The sequence below is a fragment of the Pseudophryne corroboree genome, chromosome 11 (assembly GCF_028390025.1).
Source record: "Pseudophryne corroboree isolate aPseCor3 chromosome 11, aPseCor3.hap2, whole genome shotgun sequence".
NCBI lineage: Eukaryota > Metazoa > Chordata > Amphibia > Anura > Myobatrachidae > Pseudophryne > Pseudophryne corroboree.
Genome location: NC_086454.1, coordinates 169339940 through 169360986, shown reverse-complemented (window position 1 = coordinate 169360986; position 21047 = coordinate 169339940). Strand labels below are relative to the sequence as shown.

The 21047-nt window shown below is 29.7% G+C and overlaps 10 non-coding genes across 10 annotated transcripts; all 10 read right to left on the bottom strand.

Annotated features, from left to right (window-relative positions):
- Window positions 1-1254: 1254 nt before the first annotated feature.
- TRNAQ-CUG (transfer RNA glutamine (anticodon CUG)) lies at window positions 1255-1326 on the bottom strand. Its single transcript has one exon. It is a non-coding gene; the product is annotated as a tRNA-Gln (tRNA).
- Window positions 1327-3136: 1810 nt separating this feature from the next.
- Window positions 3137-3208, bottom strand: TRNAQ-CUG (transfer RNA glutamine (anticodon CUG)). Its single transcript has one exon. It is a non-coding gene; the product is annotated as a tRNA-Gln (tRNA).
- A 1658-nt stretch (window positions 3209-4866) lies between these two features.
- Window positions 4867-4938, bottom strand: TRNAQ-CUG (transfer RNA glutamine (anticodon CUG)). Its single transcript has one exon. It is a non-coding gene; the product is annotated as a tRNA-Gln (tRNA).
- Window positions 4939-6976: 2038 nt separating this feature from the next.
- TRNAQ-CUG (transfer RNA glutamine (anticodon CUG)) lies at window positions 6977-7048 on the bottom strand. The gene has a single exon. It is a non-coding gene; the product is annotated as a tRNA-Gln (tRNA).
- Window positions 7049-8864: 1816 nt separating this feature from the next.
- Window positions 8865-8936, bottom strand: TRNAQ-CUG (transfer RNA glutamine (anticodon CUG)). The gene has a single exon. It is a non-coding gene; the product is annotated as a tRNA-Gln (tRNA).
- A 2038-nt stretch (window positions 8937-10974) lies between these two features.
- TRNAQ-CUG (transfer RNA glutamine (anticodon CUG)) lies at window positions 10975-11046 on the bottom strand. The gene has a single exon. It is a non-coding gene; the product is annotated as a tRNA-Gln (tRNA).
- A 1816-nt stretch (window positions 11047-12862) lies between these two features.
- Window positions 12863-12934, bottom strand: TRNAQ-CUG (transfer RNA glutamine (anticodon CUG)). Its single transcript has one exon. It is a non-coding gene; the product is annotated as a tRNA-Gln (tRNA).
- A 2607-nt stretch (window positions 12935-15541) lies between these two features.
- TRNAQ-CUG (transfer RNA glutamine (anticodon CUG)) lies at window positions 15542-15613 on the bottom strand. Its single transcript has one exon. It is a non-coding gene; the product is annotated as a tRNA-Gln (tRNA).
- A 2610-nt stretch (window positions 15614-18223) lies between these two features.
- TRNAQ-CUG (transfer RNA glutamine (anticodon CUG)) lies at window positions 18224-18295 on the bottom strand. The gene has a single exon. It is a non-coding gene; the product is annotated as a tRNA-Gln (tRNA).
- A 2609-nt stretch (window positions 18296-20904) lies between these two features.
- On the bottom strand, window positions 20905-20976 carry TRNAQ-CUG (transfer RNA glutamine (anticodon CUG)). The gene has a single exon. It is a non-coding gene; the product is annotated as a tRNA-Gln (tRNA).
- Window positions 20977-21047: the final 71 nt, after the last annotated feature.

The following is a 21047-nucleotide window of genomic DNA, read 5'->3' as shown; positions in this document are numbered from 1 at the left end:
TATTCAAAGATCAGAGTGGAGTGGTTACCAATACACCAAGAAACCACATTCATTAGGGAGCATCTAATCATTTTTTTCTAAAATGTTAGATTCTTAGAAGACACATTTTATTGAAGTTATTGTACATATATTAACATCAATGCTTATTTGGATTACACAGTAAAATTCATATAATTACAAACATTTCTATAACTACCTTTTTTTTAGATTTTAGTACATTTTTACAATAATCAGTGATTTTAAAAAAATGTATTATATGTATAAAAAAGAAAAGTTTTTGTCAATCAAGGACTTAAACTGAAGGTACTAAAATGCACTTGGTCCCACTGAGATTTGAACTCAATTTACTGGATTCAGAGTACAGAGTGCTAACCATAACACCATGGAATCTCCCTTCTAATAACACATATAAAACTTTCTCTCAGAGTGTAAGATCTTAATTTCTACAAGATACAGAAATATTCATTCAGAGATATATGTACTACATTGTATTTACAAATAAAACCATTAGGACCTACCAATTGTATATATAGATTATTAGTTTCAGAGTCCAGAATTGTTAACAGTACACCATGAAAGCTCATTCATATGGTGGCATGTAAAAAATGTTCTCACAGTGTAAGATTCTTAGAGGTTACATTTTATTGGAATTATATTACCGATAAACCTGTCTCTCAGTGTGTATGATTCTTAATTTATGCAATTTATAGATATTTTCTTTCTCAGAGATATGAACTGCATAATACTTACAAAAAAACAATAGGACCTACCAAGATGTAAATACAAATCATGGATTCAGAGTCCAAAATGGTTACAAATACACCAGGAAACCTCATTCATGAGGAAGCATTTAAACAGTTTTTATTAGAATGTACTCTCAGAGAAATATAAACTGAACTTACAAAAAACCAATAGGACCTACCAAGATTTAAATCCAGATCACTGGATTCAAAGATCAGAGTGGTTACCAATACACCAAGAAACTTCATTCATGAGGGACAGCTAAACATTTTTTTCTAAAATGTTAGATTCTTAGAAGACACATTTTATTGCAATTATTGTACATATATTTACATCAACGCTTATTTGGGTTATATAGTAAAATTCATATAATTACATACATTTCTATAACTACCTTTTTTTAGCTTTTAGTACATATTTACAAAAATCAGTGATTTAAAAAAATTATTATATGTATGAAAAAGTAGACTTTCTGTCAATCAAGAACTTAAACTGAAGATACTAAAACACATCAGGTCCCACCGAGATTTGAACTCGGATCGCTGGATTCAGAGTCCAGAGCGCTAACCATTACACCATGGAACCTCTCTTCTAACACAACATATACAACTTTCTCTTAGAGTGTGAGATCTTATTTTCTACAAGTTACAGGAATAATAATCAGAGAGATAAGTATTACATTGTATTTACAAAAAAAAGCCATTAGGACCTACCAAAGTTTTATACAGATTATAGGTTTCAGAGTCCAGAATTGTTAACAGTACACAATGAAACCTTATTCATATGGTAGCATGTACATTTTTTTTTTTCAGAGTATAAGATTCTTAGTGGATACATTTTATTGGAATTAAATGACAGATAAACCTGTCTCTCAGTGTGTTAATTTATGCAATTTATATATATTTTCTTTCTCAGAGATATTAACAGTATTGTACTTACAACAAAACCAATAGAACCTACCAAGATGTAAATATAGATCATGGATTCAGAGTCCAAAATGTTTACCAATATACCATGAAACCTCATCCATTAGGGAGCATCTAAATATTTTTATAAGAATGTACTCTCAGAGAGATATGAACTGAATGGTACTTACAAAAAACCAATAGGACCTACCAAGATTTAAATACATATCACTGTATTCAAAGATCAGAGTGGAGTGGTTACCAATACACCAAGAAACCACATTCATTAGGGAACATCTAAACATTTTTTTCTAAAATGTTAGATTCTTAGAAGACACATTTTATTGAAGTTATTGTACATATATTAACATCAATGCTTATTTGGATTACACAGTAACATTTATATAATTACAAACATTTCTATAACTACCTTTTTTAGATTTTAGTACATTTTTACAATAATCAGTGATTTAAAAAAATGTATTATATGTATAAAAAAGAAAAGTTTTTGTCAATCAAGGACTTAAACTGAAGGTACTAAAATGCACCTGGTCCCACTGAGATTTGAACTCAATTTACTGGATTCAGAGTACAGAGTGCTAACCATAACACCATGGAATCTCCCTTCTAATAACACATATAAAACTTTCTCTCAGAGTGTAAGATCTTAATTTCTACAAGATACAGAAATATTCATTCAGAGAGATATGTACTACATTGTATTTACAAATAAAACCATTTGGACCTATCAATTTGTATATACAGATTATTGGTTTCAGAGTCCAGAATTGTTAACAGTACACCATGAAAGCTCATTCATATGGTGGCATGTAAAAAAATTTCTCACAGTGTAAGATTCTTAGAGGTTACATTTTATTGGAATTATATTACAGATAAACCTGTCTCTCAGTGTGTATGATTCTTAATTTATGCAATTTATAGATATTTTCTTTCTCAGAGATATGATCTGCATAATACTTACAAAAAAACAATAGGACCTACCAAGATGTAAATACAAATCATGGATTCAGAGTCCAAAATGGTTACAAATACACCAGGAAACCTCATTCATGAGGAAGCATTTAAACAGTTTTTATTAGAATGTACTCTCAGAGAAATATAAACTGAACGGTACTTACAAAAAACCAATAGGACCTACCAAGATTTAAATACAGACCACTGGATTCAAAGATCAGAGTGGTTACCAATACATCAAGAAACTTCATTCATGAGGGAGAGCTAAACATTTTTTTCTAAAATGTTAGATTCTTAGAAGACACATTTTATTGCAATTATTGTACATATATTTACATAAACGCTTATTTGGGTTATATAGTAAAATTCATATAATTACATACATTTCTATAACTACCTTTTTTAGCTTTTAGTACATATTTACAAAAATCAGTGAAATAAAAAAATTATTATATGTATGAAAAAGAAGACTTTCTGTCAATGAAGAACTTAAACTGAAGGTACTAAAACACATCAGGTCCCACCGAGATTTGAACTCAGATCGCTGGATTCAGAGTCCAGAGTGCTAACCATTACACCATGGAACCTCTCTTCTAACACAACATATACAACTTTCTCTTAGAGTGTGAGATCTTATTTTCTACAAGTTACAGGAATAATAATCAGAGAGATAAGTATTGCATTGTATTTACAAAAAAAAGCCATTAGGACCTACCAAATTTTTATACAGATTATAGGTTTCAGAGTCCAGAATTGTTAACAGTACACAATGAAACCTCATTCATATGGTAGCATGTACATTTTTTGTCAGAGTATAAGATTCTTAGTGGATACATTTTATTGGAATTAAATGACAGATAAACCTGTCTCTCAGTGTGTAAGATTCTTAATTTATGCAATTTATAGATATTTTCTTTCTCAGAGATATTAACTGTATTGTACTTACAACAAAACCAATAGGACCTACCAAGATTTAAATACAGATCACTGTATTCAAAGATCAGAGTGGAGTGGTTACCAATACACCATGAAACCACATTCATTAGGGAACATCTAAACCTTTTTTTCTAAAATGTTAGATTCTTAGAAAACACATTGTATTGAAGTTATTGTACATATATTAACATCAATGCTTATTTGGATTACACAGTAACATATATAATTACAAACATTTCTATAACTAACTTTTTTAGATTTTAGTACATTTTTACAATAATCAGTGATTTAAAAAAATGTATTATATGTATAAAAAAAGAAAAGTTTTTGTCAATCAAGGACTTAAACTGAAGGTACTAAAATGCACCTGGTCCCACTGAGATTTGAACTCAATTTACTGGATTCAGAGTACAGAGTGCTAACCATAACACCATGGAATCTCCCTTCTAATAACACATATAAAACTTTCTCTCAGAGTGTAAGATCTTAATTTCTACAAGATACAGAACTATTCATTTAGAGAGATATGTACTACATTGTATTTACAAATAAAACCATTTGGACCTATCAATTTGTATATACAGATTATTGGTTTCAGAGTCCAGAATTGTTAACAGTACACCATGAAAGCTCATTCATATGGTGGCATGTAAAAAATTTTCTCACAGTGTAAGATTCTTAGAGGTTACATTTTATTGGAATTATATTACAGATAAACCTGTCTCTCAGTGTGTATGATTCTTAATTTATGCAATTTATAGATATTTTCTTTCTCAGAGATATGATCTGCATAATACTTACAAAAAAACAATAGGACCTACCAAGATGTAAATACAAATCATGGATTCAGAGTCCAAAATGGTTACAAATACACCAGGAAACCTCATTCATGAGGAAGCATTTAAACAGTTTTTATTAGAATGTACTCTCAGAGAAATATAAACTGAACGGTACTTACAAAACACCAATAGGACCTACCAAGATTTAAATACAGACCACTGGATTCAAAGATCAGAGTGGTTACCAATGCATCAAGAAACTTCATTCATGAGGGAGAGCTAGACATTTTTTTCTAAAATGTTAGATTCTTAGAAGACACATTTTATTGCAATTATTGTACATATATTTACATCAACGCTTATTTGGGTTATATAGTAAAATTCATATAATTACATACATTTCTATAACTACCTTTTTTAGCTTTTAGTACATATTTACAAAAATCAGTGATTTAAAAAAATTATTATATGTATGAAAAAGAAGACTTTCTGTCAATAAAGAACTTAAACTGAAGGTACTAAAACGCATCAGGTCCCACCGAGATTTGAACTCGGATCACTGGATTCAGAGTCCAGAGTGCTAACCATTACACCATGGAACCTCTCTTCTAACACAACATATACAACTTTCTCTTAGAGTGTGAGATCTTATTTTCTACAAGTTACAGGAATAATAATCAGAGAGATAAGTATTGCATTGTATTTACAAAAAAAAGCCATTAGGACCTACCAAATTTTTATACAGATTATAGGTTTCAGAGTCCAGAATTGTTAACAGTACACAATGAAACCTCATTCATATGGTAGCATGTACATTTTTTGTCAGAGTATAAGACTCTTAGTGGATACATTTTATTGGAATTAAATGACAGATAAACCTGTCTCTCAGTGTGTAAGATTCTTAATTTATGCAATTTATAGATATTTTCTTTCTCAGAGATATTAACTGTATTGTACTTACAACAAAACCAATAGAACCTACCAAGATGTAAATATAGATCATGGATTCAGAGTCCAAAATGTTTACCAATATACCATGAAACCTCATCCATTAGGGAGCATCTAAATATTTTTATAAGAATGTACTCTCAGAGAGATATGAACTGAATGGTACTTACAAAAAACCAATAGGACCTACCAAGATTTAAATACAGATCACTGTATTCAAAGATCAGAGTGGAGTGGTTACCAATACACCAAGAAACCACATTCATTAGGGAACATCTAAACATTTTTTTCTAAAATGTTAGATTCTTAGAAGACACATTTTATTGAAGTTATTGTACATATATTAACATCAATGCTTATTTGGATTACACAGTAAAATTCATATAATTACAAACATTTCTATAACTACCTTTTTTTTAGATTTTAGTACATTTTTACGATAATCAGTGATTTTAAAAAAATGTATTATATGTATAAAAAAGAAAAGTTTTTGTCAATCAAGGAATTAAACTTTGTACTAAAATGCACCTGGTCCCACCGAGATTTGAACTCAATTTACTGGATTCAGAGTACAGAGTGCTAACCATAACACCATGGAATCTCCCTTCTAATAACACGTATAAAACTTTCTCTCAGAGTGATTTTAGTACATTTTTACAATAATCAGTGATTTAAAAAAATGTATTATATGTATAAAAAAAGAAAAGTTTTTGTCAATCAAGGACTTAAACTGAAGGTACTAAAATGCACCTGGTCCCACTGAGATTTGAACTCAATTTACTGGATTCAGAGTACAGAGTGCTAACCATAACACCATGGAATCTCCCTTCTAATAACACATATAAAACTTTCTCTCAGAGTGTAAGATCTTAATTTCTACAAGATACAGAACTATTCATTTAGAGAGATATGTACTACATTGTATTTACAAATAAAACCATTTGGACCTATCAATTTGTATATACAGATTATTGGTTTCAGAGTCCAGAATTGTTAACAGTACACCATGAAAGCTCATTCATATGGTGGCATGTAAAAATTTTTCTCACAGTGTAAGATTCTTAGAGGTTACATTTTATTGGAATTATATTACAGATAAACCTGTCTCTCAGTGTGTATGATTCTTAATTTATGCAATTTATAGATATTTTCTTTCTCAGAGATATGATCTGCATAATACTTACAAAAAAACAATAGGACCTACCAAAATATAAATACAAATCATGGATTCAGAGTCCAAAATGGTTACAAATACACCAGGAAACCTCATTCATGAGGAAGCATTTAAACAGTTTTTATTAGAATGTACTCTCAGAGAAATATAAACTGAACGGTACTTACAAAACACCAATAGGACCTACCAAGATTTAAATACAGACCACTGGATTCAAAGATCAGAGTGGTTACCAATGCATCAAGAAACTTCATTCATGAGGGAGAGCTAAACATTTTTTTCTAAAATGTTAGATTCTTAGAAGACACATTTTATTGCAATTATTGTACATATATTTACATCAACGCTTATTTGGGTTATATAGTAAAATTCATATAATTACATACATTTCTATAACTACCTTTTTTAGCTTTTAGTACATATTTACAAAAATCAGTGATTTAAAAAAATTATTATATGTATGAAAAAGAAGACTTTCTGTCAATAAAGAACTTAAACTGAAGGTACTAAAACGCATCAGGTCCCACCAAGATTTGAACTCGGATCACTGGATTCAGAGTCCAGAGTGCTAACCATTACACCATGGAACCTCTCTTCTAACACAACATATACAACTTTCTCTTAGAGTGTGAGATCTTATTTTCTACAAGTTACAGGAATAATAATCAGAGAGATAAGTATTGCATTGTATTTACAAAAAAAAGCCATTAGGACCTACCAAATTTGTATACAGATTATAGGTTTCAGAGTCCAGAATTGTTAACAGTACACAATGAAACCTCATTCATATGGTAGCATGTACATTTTTTGTCAGAGTATAAGACTCTTAGTGGATACATTTTATTGGAATTAAATGACAGATAAACCTGTCTCTCAGTGTGTAAGATTCTTAATTTATGCAATTTATAGATATTTTCTTTCTCAGAGATATTAACTGTATTGTACTTACAACAAAACCAATAGAACCTACCAAGATGTAAATATAGATCATGGATTCAGAGTCCAAAATGTTTACCAATATACCATGAAACCTCATCCATTAGGGAGCATCTAAATATTTTTATAAGAATGTACTCTCAGAGAGATATGAACTGAATGGTACTTACAAAAAACCAATAGGACCTACCAAGATTTAAATACAGATCACTGTATTCAAAGATCAGAGTGGAGTGGTTACCAATACACCAAGAAACCACATTCATTAGGGAACATCTAAACATTTTTTTCTAAAATGTTAGATTCTTAGAAGACACATTTTATTGAAGTTATTGTACATATATTAACATCAATGCTTATTTGGATTACACAGTAAAATTCATATAATTACAAACATTTCTATAACTACCTTTTTTTTAGATTTTAGTACATTTTTACGATAATCAGTGATTTTAAAAAAATGTATTATATGTATAAAAAAGAAAAGTTTTTGTCAATCAAGGAATTAAACTTTGTACTAAAATGCACCTGGTCCCACCGAGATTTGAACTCAATTTACTGGATTCAGAGTACAGAGTGCTAACCATAACACCATGGAATCTCCCTTCTAATAACACATATAAAACTTTCTCTCAGAGTGTAAGATCTTAATTTCTACAAGATACAGAACTATTCATTTAGAGAGATATGTACTACATTGTATTTACAAATAAAACCATTTGGACCTATCAATTTGTATATACAGATTATTGGTTTCAGAGTCCAGAATTGTTAACAGTACACCATGAAAGCTCATTCATATGGTGGCATGTAAAAATTTTTCTCACAGTGTAAGATTCTTAGAGGTTACATTTTATTGGAATTATATTACAGATAAACCTGTCTCTCAGTGTGTATGATTCTTAATTTATGCAATTTATAGATATTTTCTTTCTCAGAGATATGATCTGCATAATACTTACAAAAAAACAATAGGACCTACCAAGATGTAAATACAAATCATGGATTCAGAGTCCAAAATGGTTACAAATACACCAGGAAACCTCATTCATGAGGAAGCATTTAAACAGTTTTTATTAGAATGTACTCTCAGAGAAATATAAACTGAACGGTACTTACAAAACACCAATAGGACCTACCAAGATTTAAATACAGACCACTGGATTCAAAGATCAGAGTGGTTACCAATGCATCAAGAAACTTCATTCATGAGGGAGAGCTAGACATTTTTTTCTAAAATGTTAGATTCTTAGAAGACACATTTTATTGCAATTATTGTACATATATTTACATCAACGCTTATTTGGGTTATATAGTAAAATTCATATAATTACATACATTTCTATAACTACCTTTTTTAGCTTTTAGTACATATTTACAAAAATCAGTGATTTAAAAAAATTATTATATGTATGAAAAAGAAGACTTTCTGTCAATAAAGAACTTAAACTGAAGGTACTAAAACGCATCAGGTCCCACCGAGATTTGAACTCGGATCACTGGATTCAGAGTCCAGAGTGCTAACCATTACACCATGGAACCTCTCTTCTAACACAACATATACAACTTTCTCTTAGAGTGTGAGATCTTATTTTCTACAAGTTACAGGAATAATAATCAGAGAGATAAGTATTGCATTGTATTTACAAAAAAAAGCCATTAGGACCTACCAAATTTTTATACAGATTATAGGTTTCAGAGTCCAGAATTGTTAACAGTACACAATGAAACCTCATTCATATGGTAGCATGTACATTTTTTGTCAGAGTATAAGACTCTTAGTGGATACATTTTATTGGAATTAAATGACAGATAAACCTGTCTCTCAGTGTGTAAGATTCTTAATTTATGCAATTTATAGATATTTTCTTTCTCAGAGATATTAACTGTATTGTACTTACAACAAAACCAATAGAACCTACCAAGATGTAAATATAGATCATGGATTCAGAGTCCAAAATGTTTACCAATATACCATGAAACCTCATCCATTAGGGAGCATCTAAATATTTTTATAAGAATGTACTCTCAGAGAGATATGAACTGAATGGTACTTACAAAAAACCAATAGGACCTACCAAGATTTAAATACAGATCACTGTATTCAAAGATCAGAGTGGAGTGGTTACCAATACACCAAGAAACCACATTCATTAGGGAACATCTAAACATTTTTTTCTAAAATGTTAGATTCTTAGAAGACACATTTTATTGAAGTTATTGTACATATATTAACATCAATGCTTATTTGGATTACACAGTAAAATTCATATAATTACAAACATTTCTATAACTACCTTTTTTTTAGATTTTAGTACATTTTTACGATAATCAGTGATTTTAAAAAAATGTATTATATGTATAAAAAAGAAAAGTTTTTGTCAATCAAGGAATTAAACTTTGTACTAAAATGCACCTGGTCCCACCGAGATTTGAACTCAATTTACTGGATTCAGAGTACAGAGTGCTAACCATAACACCATGGAATCTCCCTTCTAATAACACGTATAAAACTTTCTCTCAGAGTGATTTTAGTACATTTTTACAATAATCAGTGATTTAAAAAAATGTATTATATGTATAAAAAAAGAAAAGTTTTTGTCAATCAAGGACTTAAACTGAAGGTACTAAAATGCACCTGGTCCCACTGAGATTTGAACTCAATTTACTGGATTCAGAGTACAGAGTGCTAACCATAACACCATGGAATCTCCCTTCTAATAACACATATAAAACTTTCTCTCAGAGTGTAAGATCTTAATTTCTACAAGATACAGAACTATTCATTTAGAGAGATATGTACTACATTGTATTTACAAATAAAACCATTTGGACCTATCAATTTGTATATACAGATTATTGGTTTCAGAGTCCAGAATTGTTAACAGTACACCATGAAAGCTCATTCATATGGTGGCATGTAAAAAATTTTCTCACAGTGTAAGATTCTTAGAGGTTACATTTTATTGGAATTATATTACAGATAAACCTGTCTCTCAGTGTGTATGATTCTTAATTTATGCAATTTATAGATATTTTCTTTCTCAGAGATATGATCTGCATAATACTTACAAAAAAACAATAGGACCTACCAAAATGTAAATACAAATCATGGATTCAGAGTCCAAAATGGTTACAAATACACCAGGAAACCTCATTCATGAGGAAGCATTTAAACAGTTTTTATTAGAATGTACTCTCAGAGAAATATAAACTGAACGGTACTTACAAAACACCAATAGGACCTACCAAGATTTAAATACAGACCACTGGATTCAAAGATCAGAGTGGTTACCAATGCATCAAGAAACTTCATTCATGAGGGAGAGCTAAACATTTTTTTCTAAAATGTTAGATTCTTAGAAGACACATTTTATTGCAATTATTGTACATATATTTACATCAACGCTTATTTGGGTTATATAGTAAAATTCATATAATTACATACATTTCTATAACTACCTTTTTTAGCTTTTAGTACATATTTACAAAAATCAGTGATTTAAAAAAATTATTATATGTATGAAAAAGAAGACTTTCTGTCAATAAAGAACTTAAACTGAAGGTACTAAAACGCATCAGGTCCCACCAAGATTTGAACTCGGATCACTGGATTCAGAGTCCAGAGTGCTAACCATTACACCATGGAACCTCTCTTCTAACACAACATATACAACTTTCTCTTAGAGTGTGAGATCTTATTTTCTACAAGTTACAGGAATAATAATCAGAGAGATAAGTATTGCATTGTATTTACAAAAAAAAGCCATTAGGACCTACCAAATTTGTATACAGATTATAGGTTTCAGAGTCCAGAATTGTTAACAGTACACAATGAAACCTCATTCATATGGTAGCATGTACATTTTTTGTCAGAGTATAAGACTCTTAGTGGATACATTTTATTGGAATTAAATGACAGATAAACCTGTCTCTCAGTGTGTAAGATTCTTAATTTATGCAATTTATAGATATTTTCTTTCTCAGAGATATTAACTGTATTGTACTTACAACAAAACCAATAGAACCTACCAAGATGTAAATATAGATCATGGATTCAGAGTCCAAAATGTTTACCAATATACCATGAAACCTCATCCATTAGGGAGCATCTAAATATTTTTATAAGAATGTACTCTCAGAGAGATATGAACTGAATGGTACTTACAAAAAACCAATAGGACCTACCAAGATTTAAATACAGATCACTGTATTCAAAGATCAGAGTGGAGTGGTTACCAATACACCAAGAAACCACATTCATTAGGGAACATCTAAACATTTTTTTCTAAAATGTTAGATTCTTAGAAGACACATTTTATTGAAGTTATTGTACATATATTAACATCAATGCTTATTTGGATTACACAGTAAAATTCATATAATTACAAACATTTCTATAACTACCTTTTTTTTAGATTTTAGTACATTTTTACGATAATCAGTGATTTTAAAAAAATGTATTATATGTATAAAAAAGAAAAGTTTTTGTCAATCAAGGAATTAAACTTTGTACTAAAATGCACCTGGTCCCACCGAGATTTGAACTCAATTTACTGGATTCAGAGTACAGAGTGCTAACCATAACACCATGGAATCTCCCTTCTAATAACACATATAAAACTTTCTCTCAGAGTGTAAGATCTTAATTTCTACAAGATACAGAACTATTCATTTAGAGAGATATGTACTACATTGTATTTACAAATAAAACCATTTGGACCTATCAATTTGTATATACAGATTATTGGTTTCAGAGTCCAGAATTGTTAACAGTACACCATGAAAGCTCATTCATATGGTGGCATGTAAAAATTTTTCTCACAGTGTAAGATTCTTAGAGGTTACATTTTATTGGAATTATATTACAGATAAACCTGTCTCTCAGTGTGTATGATTCTTAATTTATGCAATTTATAGATATTTTCTTTCTCAGAGATATGATCTGCATAATACTTACAAAAAAACAATAGGACCTACCAAGATGTAAATACAAATCATGGATTCAGAGTCCAAAATGGTTACAAATACACCAGGAAACCTCATTCATGAGGAAGCATTTAAACAGTTTTTATTAGAATGTACTCTTAGAGAAATATAAACTGAACGGTACTTACAAAACACCAATAGGACCTACCAAGATTTAAATACAGACCACTGGATTCAAAGATCAGAGTGGTTACCAATACATCAAGAAACTTCATTCATGAGGGAGAGCTAAACATTTTTTTCTAAAATGTTAGATTCTTAAAAGACACATTTTATTGCAATTATTGTACATATATTTACATCAACGCTTATTTGGGTTATATAGTAAAATTCATATAATTACATACATTTCTATAACTACCTTTTTTAGCTTTTAGTACATATTTACAAAAATCAGTGATTTAAAAAAATTATTATATGTATGAAAAAGAAGACTTTCTGTCAATAAAGAACTTAAACTGAAGGTACTAAAATGCATCAGGTCCCACCGAGATTTGAACTCAGATCACTGGATTCAGAGTCCAGAGTGCTAACCATTACACCATGGAACCTCTCTTCTAACACAACATATACAACTTTCTCTTAGAGTGTGAGTTCTTATTTTCTACAAGTTACAGGAATAATAATCAGAGAGATAAGTATTGCATTGTATTTACAAAAAAAAGCCATTAGGACCTACCAAATTTTTATACAGATTATAGGTTTCAGAGTCCAGAATTGTTAACAGTACACAATGAAACCTCATTCATATGGTAGCATGTACATTTTTTGTCAGAGTATAAGATTCTTAGTGGATACATTTTATTGGAATTAAATGACAGATAAACCTGTCTCTCAGTGTGTAAGATTCTTAATTTATGCAATTTATAGATATTTTCTTTCTCAGAGATATTAACTGTATTGTACTTACAACAAAACCAATAGGACCTACCAAGATTTAAATACAGATCACTGTATTCAAAGATCAGAGTGGAGTGGTTACCAATACACCAAGAAACCACATGCATTAGGGAACATCTAAACATTTTTTTCTAAAATGTTAGATTCTTAGAAAACACATTTTATTGAAGTTATTGTACATATATTAACACCAATGCTTATTTGGATTACACAGTAAAATTCATATAATTACAAACATTTCTATAACTACCTTTTTTAGATTTTAGTACATTTTTACAATAATCAGTGATTTAAAAAAATGTATTATATGTATAAAAAAAGAAAAGTTTTTGTCAATCAAGGACTTAAACTGAAGGTACTAAAATACACCTGGTCCCACTGAGATTTGAACTCAATTTACTGGATTCAGAGTCCAGAGTGCTAACCATAACACCATGGAATCTCCCTTCTAATAACACATATAAAACTTTCTCTCAGAGTGTAAGATCTTATTTTCTACAAGTTACAGGAATAATAATCAGAGAGATAAGTATTACATTGTATTTAAAAAAAAAAGCCATTAGGACCTACCAAATTTTTATACAGATTATAGGTTTCAGAGTCCAGAATTGTTAACAGTACACAATGAAACCTTATTCATATGGTAGCATGTACATTTTTTTTTCAGAGTATAAGATTATTAGTGGATACATTTTATTGGAATTAAATGACAGATAAACCTGTCTCTCAGTGTGTAAGATTCTTAATTTATGAAATTTATAGATATTTTCTTTCTCAGAGATACTAACTGTATTGTACTTACAACAAAACCAATAGAACCTACCAAGATGTAAATATAGATCATGGATTCAGAGTCCAAAATGTTTACCAATATACCATGAAACCTCATCCATTAGGGAGCATCTAAATATTTTTATAAGAATGTACTCTCAGAGAGATATGAACTGAATGGTACTTACAAAAAACCAATAGGACCTACCAAGATTTAAATACAGATCACTGTATTCAAAGATCAGAGTGGAGTGGTTACCAATACACCAAGAAACCACATTCATTAGGGAACATCTAAACATTTTTTTCTAAAATGTTAGATTCTTAGAAGACACATTTTATTGAAGTTATTGTACATATATTAACATCAATGCTTATTTGGATTACACAGTAAAATTCATATAATTACAAACATTTCTATAACTACCTTTTTTTAGATTTTAGTACATTTTTACGATAATCAGTGATTTAAAAAAATGTATTATATGTATAAAAAAGAAAAGTTTTTGTCAATCAAGGAATTAAACTTTGTACTAAAATGCACCTGGTCCCACCGAGATTTTAACTCAATTTACTGGATTCAGAGTACAGAGTGCTAACCATAACACCATGGAATCTCCCTTCTAATAACACATATAAAACTTTCTCTCAGAGTGTAAGATCTTTATTTCTACAAGATACAGAAATATTCATTCAGAGAGATATGTACTACATTGTATTTTCAAATAAAACCATTAGGACCTACCAATTTGTATATACAGATTATTAGTTTCAGAGTCCAGAATTGTTAACAGTACACCATGAAAGCTCATTCATATGGTGGCATGTAAAAAATGTTCTCACAGTGTAAGATTCTTAGAGGTTACATTTTATTGGAATTATATTACCGATAAACCTGTCTCTCAGTGTGTATGATTCTTAATTTATGCAATTTATAGATATTTTCTTTCTCAGAGATATGAACTGCATTTTACTTACAAAAAAACAATAGGACCTACCAAGATGTAAATACAAATCATGGATTCATAGTCCAAAATGGTTACAAATACACCAGGAAACCTCATTCATGAGGAAGCATTTAAACAGTTTTTATTAGAATGTACTCTCAGAGACATATAAACTGAACAATACTTACAAAAAACCAATAGGACCTACCAAGATTTAAATACAGATCACTGGATTCAAAGATCAGAGTGGTTACCAATACACCAAGAAACTTCATTCATGAGGGAGAGCTAAACATTTTTTTCTAAAATGTTAGATTCTTAGAAGACACATTTTATTGCAATTATTTTACATAAATTTACATCAACGCTTATTTGGGTTATATAGTAAAATTCATATAATTACATACATTTCTATAACTACCTTTTTTTAGCTTTTAGTACATATGTACAAAAATCAGTGATTTAAAAAAATTATTATATGTATGAAAAAGTAGACTTTCTGTCAATCAAGAACTTAAACTGAAGGTACTAAAACACATCAGGTCCCACCGAGATTTGAACTCGGATCACTGGATTCAGAGTCCAGAGTGCTAACCATTACACCATGGAACCTCTCTTCTAACAAAACAAATACAACTTTCTCTTAGAGTGTGAGATCTTATTTTCTACAAGTTACAGGAATAATAATCAGAGAGATAAGTATTGCATTGTATTTACAAAAAAAAGCCATTAGGACCTACCAAATTTTTATACAGATTATAGGTTTCAGAGTCCAGAATTGTTAACAGTACACAATGAAACCTTATTCATATGGTAGCATGTACATTTTTTTTTCAGAGTATAAGATTATTAGTGGATACATTTTATTGGAATTAAATGACAGATAAACCTGTCTCTCAGTGTGTAAGATTCTTAATTTATGCAATTTATAGATATTTTCTTTCTCAGAGATATTAACTGTATTGTACTTACAACAAAACCAATAGGACCTACCAAGATTTAAATACAGATCACTGTATTCAAAGATCAGAGTGGAGTGGTTACCAATACACCAAGAAACCACATTCATTAGGGAACATCTAAACATTTTTTCTAAAATGTTAGATTCTTAGAAAACACATTTTATTGAAGTTATTGTACATATATTAACACCAATGCTTATTTGGATTACACAGTAACATTTATATAATTACAAACATTTCTATAACTACCTTTTTTAGATTTTAGTACATTTTTACAATAATCAGTGATTTAAAAAAATGTATTATATGTATAAAAAAAGAAAAGTTTTTGTCAATCAAGGACTTAAACTGAAGGTACTAAAATACACCTGGTTCCACTGAGATTTGAACTCAATTTACTGGATTCAGAGTACAGAGTGCTAACCATAACACCATGGAATCTCCCTTCTAATAACACATATAAAACTTTCTCTCAGAGTGTAAGATCTTATTTTCTACAAGTTACAGGAATAATAATCAGAGAGATAAGTATTACATTGTATTTACAAAAAAAAGCCATTAGGACCTACCAAATTTTTATACAGATTATAGGTTTCAGAGTCCAGAATTGTTAACAGTACACAATGAAACCTTATTCATATGGTAGCATGTACATTTTTTTTTTCAGAGTATAAGATTATTAGTGGATACATTTTATTGGAATTAAATGACAGATAAACCTGTCTCTCAGTGTGTAAGATTCTTAATTTATGCAATTTATAGATATTTTCTTTCTCAGAGATATTAACTGTATTGTACTTACAACAAAACCAATAGAACCTACCAAGATGTAAATATAGATCATGGATTCAAAGTCCAAAATGTTTACCAATACACCATGAAACCTCATCCATTAGGGAGCATCTAAATATTTTTATAAGAATGTACTCTCAGAGAGATATGAACTGAATGGTACTTACAAAAAACCAATAGGACCTACCAAGATTTAAATACAGATCACTGTATTCAAAGATCAGAGTGGAGTGGTTACCAATACACCAAGAAACCACATTCATTAGGGAACATCTAAACATTTTTTTCTAAGATGTTAGATTCTTAGAAGACACATTTTATTGAAGTTATTGTACATATATTAACATCAATGCTTATTTGGATTACACAGTAACATTTATATAATTACAAACATTTCTATAACTACCTTTTTTTTAGATTTTAGTACATTTTTACAATAATCAGTGATTTAAAAAAATGTATTATATGTATAAAAAAGAAAAGTTTTTGTCAATCAAGGACTTAAACTGAAGGTACTAAAATGCACCTTGTCCCACTGATATTTGAACTCAATTTACTGCATTCAGAGTACAGAGTGCTAACCATAACACCATGGAATCTCCCTTCTAATAACACATATAAAACTTTCTCTCAAAGTGTAAGATCTTAATTTCTACAAGATACAGAAATATTCATTCAGAGAGATATGTACTACATTGTATTTACAAATAAAACCATTAGGACCTATCAATTTGTATATACAGATTATTGGTTTCAGAGTCCAGAATTGTTAACAGTACACCATGAAAGCTCATTCATATGGTGGCATGTAAATTTTTTTCTCACAGTGTAAGATTCTTAGAGGTTAAATTTTATTGGAATTATATTACAGATAAACCTGTCTCTGAGTGTGTATGATTCTTAATTTATGCAATTTATAGATATTTTCTTTCTCAGAGATATGATCTGCATAATACTTACAAAAAAACAATAGGACCTACCAAGATGTAAATACAAATCATGGATTCAGAGTCCAAAATGGTTACAAATACACCAGGAAACCTCATTCATGAGGAAGCATTTAAACAGTTTTTATTAGAATGTACTCTCAGAGAAATATAAACTGAACGGTACTATCAAAAAACCAATAGGACCTACCAAGATTTAAATACAGACCACTGGATTCAAAGATCAGAGTGGTTACCAATACATCAAGAAACTTCATTCATGAGGGAGAGCTAAACGTTTTTTTCTAAAATGTTAGATTCTTAGAAGACACATTTTATTGCAATTATTGTACATATATTTACATCAACGCTTATTTGGGTTATATAGTAAAATTCATATAATTACATACATTTCTATAACTACCTTTTTTAGCTTTTAGTACATATTTACAAAAATCAGTGATTTAAAAAAATTATTATATGTATGAAAAAGAAGACTTTCTGTCAATAAAGAACTTAAACTGAAGGTACTAAAACACATCAGGTCCCACCGAGATTTGAACTCAGATCGCGGGATTCAGAGTCCAGAGTGCTAACCATTACACCATGGAACCTCTCTTCTAACACAACATATACAACTTTCTCTTAGAGTGTGAGATCTTATTTTCTACAAGTTACAGGAATAATAATCAGAGAGATAAGTATTGCATTGTATTTAAAAAAAAAGCCATTAGGACCTACCAAATTTTTATACAGATTATAGGTTTCAGAGTCCAGAATTGTTAACAGTACACAATGAAACCTTATTCATATGGTAGCATGTACATTTTTTTTTCAGAGTATAAGATTATTAGTGGATACATTTTCTTGGAATTAAATGACAGATAAACCTGTCTCTCAGTGTGTAAGATTCTTAATTTATGCAATTTATAGATATTTTCTTTCTCAGAGATATTAACTGTATTGTACTTACAACAAAACCAATAGGACCTACCAAGATTTAAATACAGATCACTGTATTCAAAGATCAGAGTGGAGTGGTTACCAATACACCAAGAAACCACATGCATTAGGGAACATCTAAACATTTTTTTCTAAAATGTTAGATTCTTAGAAAACACATTTTATTGAAGTTATTGTACATATATTAACACCAATGCTTATTTGGATTACACAGTAACATTTATATAATTACAAACATTTCTATAACTACCTTTTTTAGATTTTAGTACATTTTTACAATAATCAGTGATTTAAAAAAATGTATTATATGTATAAAAAAAGAAAAGTTTTTGTCAATCAAGGACTTAAACTGAAGGTACTAAAATACACCTGGTCCCACTGAGATTTGAACTCAATTTACTGGATTCAGAGTACAGAGTGCTAACCATAACACCATGGAATCTCCCTTCTAATAACACATATAAAACTTTCTCTCAGAGTGTAAGATCTTATTTTCTACAAGTTACAGGAATAATAATCAGAGAGATAAGTATTACATTGTATTTACAAAAAAAAGCCATTAGGACCTACCAAATTTTTATACAGATTATAGGTTTCAGAGTCCAGAATTGTTAACAGTACACAATGAAACCTTATTCATATGGTAGCATGTACATTTTTTTTTCAGAGTATAAGATTATTAGTGGATACATTTTATTGGAATTAAATGACAGATAAACCTGTCTCTCAGTGTGTAAGATTCTTAATTTATGCAATTTATAGATATTTTCTTTCTCAGAGATATTAACTGTATTGTACTTACAACAAAACCAATAGAACCTACCAAGATGTAAATATAGATCATGGATTCAGAGTCCAAAATGTTTACCAATATACCATGAAACCTCATCCATTAGGGAGCATCTAAATATTTTTATAAGAATGTACTCTCAGAGAGATATGAACTGAATGGTACTTACAAAAAACCAATAGGATCTGCCAAGATTTAAATACAGATCACTGTATTCAAAGATCAGAGTGGAGTGGTTACCAATACACCAAGAAACCACATTCATTAGGGAACATCTAAACATTTTTTTCTAAAATGTTAGATTCTTAGAAGACACATTTTATTGAAGTTATTGTACATATATTAACATCAATGCTTATTTGGATTACACAGTAAAATTCATATAATTACAAACATTTCTATAACTACCTTTTTTTTAGATTTTAGTACATTTTTACGATAATCAGTGATTTTAAAAAAATGTATTATATGTATAAAAAAGAAAAGTTTTTGTCAATCAAGGAATCAAACTTTGTACTAAAATGCACCTGGTCCCACCGAGATTTTAACTCAATTTACTGGATTCAGAGTACAGAGTGCTAACCATAACACCATGGAATCTCCCTTCTAATAACACATATAAAACTTTCTCTCAGAGTGTAAGATCTTTATTTCTACAAGATACAGAAATATTCATTCAGAGAGATATGTACTACATTGTATTTTCAAATAAAACCATTAGGACCTATCAATTTGTATATACAGATTATTAGTTTCAGAGTCCAGAATTGTTAACAGTACACCATGAAAGCTCATTCATATGGTGGCATGTAAAAAATGTTCTCACAGTGTAAGATTCTTAGAGGTTACATTTTATTGGAATTATATTACCGATAAACCTGTCTCTCAGTGTGTATGATTCTTAATTTATGCAATTTATAGATATTTTCTTTCTCAGAGATATGACCTGCATTTTACTTACAAAAAAAACAATAGGACCTACCAAGATGTAAATACAAATCATGGATTCAGAGTCCAAACTGGTTACAAATACACCAGGAAACCTCATTCATGAGGAAGCATTTAAACAGTTTTTATTAGAATGTACTCTCAGAGAAATATAAACTGAACGGTACTATCAAAAAACCAATAGGACCTACCAAGATTTAAATACAGACCACTGGATTCAAAGATCAGAGTGGTTACCAATACATCAAGAAACTTCATTCATGAGGGAGAGCTAAACGTTTTTTTCTAAAATGTTAGATTCTTAGAAGACACATTTTATTGCAATTATTGTACATATATTTACATCAACGCTTATTTGGGTTATATAGTAAAATTCATATAATTACATAGATTTCTATAACTACCTTTTTTAGCTTTTAGTACATATTTACAAAAATCAGTGATTTAAAAAAATTATTATATGTATGAAAAAGAAGACTTTCTGTCAATAAAGAACTTAAACTGAAGGTACTAAAACACATCAGGTCCCACCGAGATTTGAACTCAGATCGCTGGATTCAGAGTCCAGAGTGCTAACCATTACACCATGGAACCTCTCTTCTAACACAACATATACAACTTTCTCTTAGAGTGTGAGATCTTATTTTCTACAAGTTACAGGAATA